Consider the following 8,782-nt stretch of genomic DNA (forward strand, 5'->3'; position numbering starts at 1 on the left):
TCGCGGTACCCTTTTTTTGTTATCTTATTAAAAGTTCTGATTTTCATAGCACAGTTTGCAAATCTGTTTGTAAATGGGCTGTGAGTTATGATAATTTATATTTTAGGGAGCATTCCCTAATGGAATAATAGGAGCTTTAACTGTCATATGATAAATGTTGGTAAGCGTGACCCTGCTGAGATAATTTCGATCGATGCATTAAGATCACACATGGTTAGAGGCCCAAACTCATCCACAGTTCATATACAGTGGGATTCTTAGTCGAGGCAATAATGAACATAGGAAACAGCTATACCCATATTATAGAGAAGGGATTTTAAGAATAAAAATTAAACATTTATCAATTTTTTTTATAATATTTTGCCTACATGACTAGCGAATATTTTCTGTGCCATTGATATTAATATCAATTGTGAATAGAACTGCCCTTTAAGTGATGCCAACTCAGCAGGTATCTGGAAAGGCATTAAGTGTAGATAATGGAGCAATGGATTCGCTAAGGCAAGGGCCAGCTGCAGACTCGTCTATTCTCACGGGTCTCTTGGAATAAGGACACTGTTTATATTAGTCCAGGGAATCTAAGGAGCACTGTCTATGGGAGCTGCTTGTGTCCATACACACATCCTGGCTCCAGTCCAGATGGGGAAGTATGCCGTCATACACTAATGAGCGTGGGGGAGGAGTTGGGTGTATTAGAGTTGAGGCCTTGAATGCAGAGCTGATCACAAGTGCTAAAATCTACATTAGTTTGGTTTTCTTAAAAGGACAAACTATTCCAAATTTTTAGGCTGTGTTATGCCCAGTGGAAAGTCAAGGGGGCGGTCATCATCGAGGGATTCTAAGAGCATGTCTTGTTTTAGAAAAAAAACACACTATAAAAGTTTAGCTTTGTTTCTTTTAAGTTTTAAATCTTACTTTATCTGGAAACTACATATGTGACCCCAGGTAACCCCCATATTACAATCCCCTTCTGTCACCCCTTGAAGCTGCCTACTGTTTATACAGAGAAATCAATAATAAAATCGCATACACTAAGCTCCCTCTAGTGGTGGCTGCAGGGAGACATAATTTTATCATTCATCTTTCTGTATCTGAAAAGCGGAGCTCTGACTACTGAAGAAATAATAGCATAATATATTTTGGCAGTCACCCAGCTTTCCTGATCCAGAATAGCATATCTTCATAGCTATATAAAGATACACCCTTACCTCTTTAAGAGTTTCATCCCAACCTATCCACAGGAACTGTGATTACTTGCTGGGGGTCGCACCGCATCGATCCTCAGGTCGGAGCTTTGAAGTGCCCTCTTTGAATGACATGATGTTTGAGCATGTGCAACACCGCTCTATTTGTTGTCTATGGCACTGTGTGCGCATGTGTGGCCATGGCACCATTCATACAGAGGCGTAACATAAGGCTCCTTGGCCTTAACGGAAATTGTGTAACCAGGGCCCTCACCTACCATTATCCTGGGCCCCATCCTGGTATATATATCCCCCATCCTGGTATATATGTCCCCTATTCTGGTATATATGTCCCCCATCCTGATATATATGTCCCCTATTCTGGTATGTATTCCCATCTATCCTGGTATATATGTCCCCCATTCTGGTATATATGCCCCCCATCCTGTTATATATATCCCCCATCCTGGTATACATATCCCCCATCCTGGTATATATATCCCCCATCCTGGTATATATGCCCCCCATCCTGGTATATATATCCCCCATCATGGTATATATGTCCCCCATACTGGTATATATGTCCTCCATCCAGGTATATATATCCCCTATTATGGTATATATGTCCCCCATCCTGTTATATATATACCCCTCATCCTGGTATATATGTCCCCCATCCTGATATATAAATCCCCCATCCTGGTATATATATCCCCCATCCTGGTATATATCCCCCATCCTGATATATATCTCCCATCCTGGTATATATATCCCCCATCCTGGTATATATATCCCCCATCCTGATATATATCTCCCATCCTGGTATATATGCCCCCATCCTGTTATATATGTCCCCCATCCTGGTATATATATCCCCCATCCTAGTATATATACAGTGGGGCAAAAAAGTATTTAGTCAGTCAGCAATAGTGCAAGTTCCACCACTTAAAAAGATGAGAGGCGTCTGTAATTTACATCATAGGTAGACCTCAACTATGGGAGACAAGCTGAGAAAAAAAAATCCAGAAAATCACATTGTCTGTTTTTTTAACATTTTATTTGCATATTATGGTGGAAAATAAGTATTTGGTCAGAAACAAACAATCAAGATTTCTGGCTCTCACAGACCTGTAACTTCTTCTTTAAGAGTCTCCTCTTTCCTCCACTCATTACCTGTAGTAATGGCGCCTGTTTAAACTTGTTATCAGTATAAAAAGACACCTGTGCACACCCTCAAACAGTCTGACTCCAAACTCCACTATGGTGAAGACCAAAGAGCTGTCAAAGGACACCAGAAACAAAATTGTAGCCCTGCACCAGGCTGGGAAGACTGAATCTGCAATAGCCAACCAGCTTGGAGTGAAGAAATCAACAGTGGGAGCAATAATTAGAAAATGGAAGACATACAAGACCACTGATAATCTCCCTCGATCTGGGGCTCCACGCAAAATCCCACCCCGTGGGGTCAGAATGATCACAAGAACGGTGAGCAAAAATCCCAGAACCACGCGGGGGACCTAGTGAATGAACTGCAGAGAGCTGGGACCAATGTAACAAGGCCTACCATAAGTAACACACTACGCCACCATGGACTCAGATCCTGCAGTGCCAGACGTGTCCCACTGCTTAAGCAAGTACATGTCCGGGCCCGTCTGAAGTTTGCTAGAGAGCATTTGGATGATCCAGAGGAGTTTTGGGAGAATGTCCTATGGTCTGATGAAACCAAACTGGAACTGTTTGGTAGAAACACAACTTGTTGTGTTTGGAGGAAAAAGAATACTGAGTTGCATCCATCAAACACCATACCTACTGTAAAGCATGGTGGTGGAAACATCATGCTTTGGGGCTGTTTCTCTGCAAAGGGGCCAGGACGACTGAACCGGGTACATGAAAGAATGAATGGGGCCATGTATCGTGAGATTTTGAGTGCAAACCTCCTTCCATCAGCAAGGGCATTGAAGATGAAACGTGGCTGGGTCTTTCAACATGACAATGATCCAAAGCACACCGCCAGGGCAACGAAGGAGTGGCTTCGTAAGAAGCATTTCAAGGTCCTGGAGTGGCCTAGCCAGTCTCCAGATCTCAACCCTATAGAAAACCTTTGGAGGGAGTTGAAAGTCCGTGTTGCCAAGCGAAAAGCCAAAAACATCACTGCTCTAGAGGAGATCTGCATGGAGGAATGGGCCAACATACCAACAACAGTGTGTGGCAACCTTGTGAAGACTTACAGAAAACGTTTGACCTCTGTCATTGCCAACAAAGGATATATTACAAAGTATTGAGATGAAATTTTGTTTCTGACCAAATACTTATTTTCCACCATAATATGCAAATAAAATGTTAAAAAAACAGACAATGTGATTTTCAGGATTTTTTTTTCTCAGTTTTTCTCCCATAGTTGAGGTCTACCTATGATGTAAATTACAGACGCCTCTCATCTTTTTAAGTGGTGGAACTTGCACTATTGCTGACTGACTAAATACTTTTTTGCCCCACTGTATATCCCCCATCCTGGTATATATGCCCCCATCCTGGTATATATGCCCCCATCCTGTTATATATGTCCCCCATCCTGGTATATATGTCCCCCATCCTGGTATATATATCCCCCATCCTGGTATATATCCCCCATCCTGATATATATCTCCCATCCTGGTATATATGTCCCCCATCCTGTTATATATGTCCCCCATCCTGGTATATATGTACCCCATCCTGTTATATATATACCCCCCATCCTGGTATATATCCCCCATCCTGATATATATCTCCCATCCTGGTATATATGCCCCCATCCTGTTATATATGTCCCCCATCCTGGTATATATATCCCCATCCTGGTATATATATCCCCCATCCTGGTATACGGTATATATCACCCATCCTGGTATACAGTATATATCCCCCATCCTGGTATATGTCCCCCATCCTGATATATATCTCCCATCCTGGTATATATGCCCCCATCCTGTTATATGTATCCCCCATCCTGGTATATATCCCCCATCCTGATATATATCTCCCATCCTGTTATATATATCTCCCATCCTGGTATATATATCCCCCATCCTGGTATATATCCCCCATCCTGGTATACAGTATATATCCCCCATCCTGGTATATGTCCCACTTTCTGTCCCTGTTCTTAAATGCATAGAAAAAAATAAACAATTATACTCACCTTTCCTCCACTCCCCCACCGCACACCATCCTTTTCTGAAGCCGGCAGCTGACATCAGCGTAAAAGCGACATCACTGCCATGCGCCCTCTGTCACGTGCACATCGACGTCAGCTGCTGGCCTCTGATTGGCTGTCATCATATATTGCAGTGTACTGACCCGACGGGTCTCTGTGCCGTAATACGCTTCTGCTGAAAGTTCTGGCGTTGGCGGGCGGCGGTCTCGATCTCTGTGACCGCAGTGTTACACCTCTGGCAGTACTGCTCCATTCATTGTCTATGGGACTAAGAGTAACACGGAGGCGAAACATGAGGCTCTTGGATCCTAATGGAAATTCTGTGCCATTGTCCTCCGACATGGTCGCGGGCCGTTCATCACCAGGACCCGGGTGTGTCTGCCATCTCTGCGCCCCCTATAGCTTCGCCTGAGTGTTTTTACTATTTTCACACATCTTTGCAGCGTTTCTTCGTCTGTGTCACTTCCTGTTATTAACACTGTCACTTCCTGTGCTTCAGCGTGAGAAAAAGCATCACGTCCGGCGTGTGGGTGAAAGTCACAATTAGAGGTCGCCGAGGAAGAGCACGGTTATGTCAGGATGAGCAAAACATGATCATATGTTGTGTGTGGAGAAACGGAGATCCTATTCCAATATGTAGTAGATGTAATAATAATATGAGCAAATACCTCCAATTATAAATTGTGAAGTATAGTTCTTCTGATTAGCTGTGTCGCTTATCCCATGTGCAGGGCATTGCAGTAGCTTAGGAATCCTTACGACCACTCATATTGTGACAGCTTCTTAGTTGGCTGTTAGTGGTCATAATTATGGATACCTAAGCTACCGCAATGCCCTGCGCGTAGCTAATTAGAAGAACTATCCTATATTTCAAATTGGAGGTAAGTGCTAATATTATTATTATTACACATACTACATATTTTGGATCTTGGAGAGGGGAAGAACCCTTTACATATTCTTCAACTACCTAATATCCTTTATTTTTCAGTTCCTATCTATTAATTCCTTATTTTCCAATTCCAAGATCTTTGCTTACTGTCGGTGAATGTGAACATTCTTTTTCACATTTGGCCTAGGGTTACGCAAGCAATATAAAAAGCGTGTTGAGGTTTCGCTATAAAGAATTTTAGGCTCTAAACCACTGTAACAAACCCTCAGCTGTGAGAAGAAATAGGTCTGTATTAGGCTGCCTCTAAATGGAAACAGTCAATGTTCTTAGTCACTGACAGCAAGCGGAGATCTTTACTATGGAGAATATGGAAATGGCTGTATGTAAGGAGTGTAAACAGCGCCATACTCTGTGTTGTGGCCGTTCTCAGGTACTGCAGCTCAGATTACGTTCACTTCCATAGGAGCTGAGCTGCAGTACCAAAAACTGCCAGTACACAGTGGATGGAGCCGTGGAGTTCACCGCTTACATACGGCCGCCACCACCAATCTGATATTTGTTACCTATCCTGAGTATAGTTCATGAGAAACTAAGTAGTGGACAACCCCTTTAAATTTGACCACAGTTAAAGGATGCTCCAATCTCCAAGATCCTATCCCAATATGTAGTAGGTATAATAATAATAATATTAGCAAATACCTCCAATTAAAAATATTGTATAGTTCTTCTGATTAGCTATGTGGTTTACCCCATGTGCAGGGCATTGCAGTAGCTTAGGTATCCATGGTTACAACCACTAACAATTAACTGTCACTATATCAGTGGCTGTAACCATGGATACCTAAGCTACTGCAATGCCCTGCACATGGGGTAAACCACATAGCTAATCAGAAGAACTATACAACATTTTTAATTGGAGGTATTTGCTAATATTATTACACCTACATATTGGGAGAGGATCTTGAAGGTTTTAAAAATGAAAGCTGAGCGGTGATTAGTTGCTACGGGAAACACAGAGAAATGAGGCCTAGTGTACGCAAGGGTTAAAATTCCACCCTGTCCCCCTTTGACTCATGTTCCTCTAGAGATCTTACTCCTATTTTCAGGGTTTTGCCCTAAAAAACCAGCCATGTTTCCGCTTACGTGAGGAGCTGAATGTACACAATCCTATACAGAGAGCGGACAGGAAGCCGCCAGGTCAGGGCCGCACAGACACAAGTGACATCTTCAAGATGCAGGGCGGCGCCGTACTACAACGCCTAACGGAGCCTGAGGCTCATAACTATACTTAAAGGGGTTGTCCGGGACTTTAAGATTGATGGCCTATCCTTTTCTGCTTGCTGTCAGTCAATGAGAATATTCTTAAAAGGGTTGTCTGGGACTTTAAAATTGATGCTTTATCCTTAGCTGATTGGTGGGGGGGCGACATCCGGTGCACCCGCCGATCAGCTAAAGATAGGCCATCGATGCTAAAGTCCTAAACATCCCCTTTAAGAATGTTCTCATTGACTGACAGCACGCAGAAAAGGATAGGCCATCAATCTTAGAGTCCCGGAGCAAGCAGAAAAATTAAACCATGATTCATCAAAACTGGAATTTTGTACGCCAGAGTCGATGAAGGGGGAAAAGGAGTACTGGAATCAGACTGGGGTACATTTCTGCCACTTTTTATGCAGGTCCTTAGGGTGAAATATTTAATCAGCGCTGGTATTGTTCGCCACGCTGAGGGGGGAGCCGCACTCTCACTGTGGGGGTGGAGCCGCACTCTCACTGTGGGGGTGGAGCTGCACTCTCACTGTGGGGGTGGAGCTGCACTCTCGCTGGGGGGAGCCGCACTCTCACTGTGGGGGTGGAGCCGCACTCTCACTGTGGGGGTGGAGCTGCACTCTCGCTGGGGGGGAACCGCACTCTCACTGGGGGGAGCCGCACTCTCGCTGGAGGGAGCCGCACTCTCACTGGGGGAGCCGCACTCTCACTGGAGGGAGCCGCACTCTCACTGGGGGGAGCCGCACTCTCGCTTGGGGGAGCCGCACTCTCCCTGGTGGGGAGCTGCACTCTCGCTGGGGGGGAGCCGCACTCTCGCTGGGGGGGAGCCGCACTCTCGCTGGGGGGGAGCCGCACTCTCGCTGGGGGGGAGCCGCACTCTCGCTGGGGTGGAGCTGCACTCTCACTGGGGGGAGCCGCACTCTCACTGGGGGGAGCCGCACTCTAGCGGGGGGGGAGCTGCACTCTCACTGTGGGGGTGGAGCCGCACTCTCACTGTGGGGGTGGAGTTGCACTCTCGCTGGGGGGAGCCGCACTCTTGCTGGAGGGAGCCGCACTCTCACTGGGGGGAGCCGCACTGTCGCTGTGGGGGTGGAGCTGCACTCTCGCTGGGGGGGAACCGCACTCTCGCTGGGGGGGAGCCGCACTCTCGCTGGGGGGGAGCCGCACTCTCACTGGGGGGAGCTGCACTCTCGCCGGGGGGGGAGCTGCACTCTCGCTGGGGGGGAACCGCACTCTCGCTGGGGGGGAACCGCACTCTCGCTGGGGGGGAGCCGCACTCTCACTGGGGGGAGCTGCACTCTCGCCGGGGGGGAGCTGCACTCTCGCCGGGGGGGAGCCGCACTCTCGCTGGAGGGAGCCGCATTCTCACTGGGGGTAGCCGCACTCTTGCTGGGGGGAGAGCCGCACTCTTGCTGAGGAGGGAGCCGCACTCTCACTGGTGGGGAGCCGCACTCTCGCTGGGGGAGAGCCGCACTCTCACTGGAGGGAGCCGCACTCTCACTGGGGGGAGCCACACTCTCACTGGAGGGAGCCGCACTCTCACTGGGGGGAGCCGCACTCTCGCTGGGGGGATCCGCACTCTCACTGGGGGGAGCCGCACTCTTGCTGGGGGGAGCCGCACTCTTGCTGAGGAGGGAGCCGCACTCTCACTGGTGGGGAGCCGCACTCTCGCTGGGGGGAGCCACACTCTCACTGGAGGGAGCCGCACTCTCACTGGGGGGAGCCGCACTCTCGCTGGGGGGATCCGCACTCTCACTGGGGGGAGCCGCACTCTTGCTGGGGGGAGAGCCGCATTCTCGCTGGAGGGAGCCGCACTCTCACTGGGGGGAGCCACACTCTCACTGGAGGGAGCCACACTCTCACTGGAGGGAGCCGCACTCTCACTGGGGGGAGCCGCACTCTCGCTGGGGGGATCCGCACTCTCACTGGGGGGGAGCCGCACTCTTGCTGGGGGGAGAGCCGCACTCTTGCTGAGGAGGGAGCCGCACTCTCCCTGGTGGGGAGCCGCACTCTCGCTGGGGGGAGCCACACTCTCACTGGAGGGAGCCGCACTCTCACTGGGGGGAGCCGCACTCTCGCTGGGGGGAGCCGCACTCTTGCTGAGGGGAGCCGTACTCTTGCTGAGGAGGGAGCCGCACTCTCACTGGTGGGGAGCCGCACTCTCGCTGGAGGGAGCCGCACTCTCACTGGGGGGAGCCGCACTCTCTCTGGGGGGAGCCGCACTCTTGCTGGGGGGAGAGCCGCACT

At 48.5% G+C, this 8,782-nt stretch overlaps 1 protein-coding gene across 2 annotated transcripts in view; it reads left to right on the forward strand.

Moving 5' to 3' along the window:
* The window catches only part of DENND2A (DENN domain containing 2A), a 96,659-nt gene that overhangs the window by 15,563 nt on the left and 72,314 nt on the right, over nucleotides 1-8,782 (forward strand). The window lies entirely within an intron of this gene.

The sequence above is a fragment of the Ranitomeya imitator genome, chromosome 4, assembly GCF_032444005.1.
Source record: "Ranitomeya imitator isolate aRanImi1 chromosome 4, aRanImi1.pri, whole genome shotgun sequence".
Lineage (NCBI taxonomy): Eukaryota > Metazoa > Chordata > Amphibia > Anura > Dendrobatidae > Ranitomeya > Ranitomeya imitator.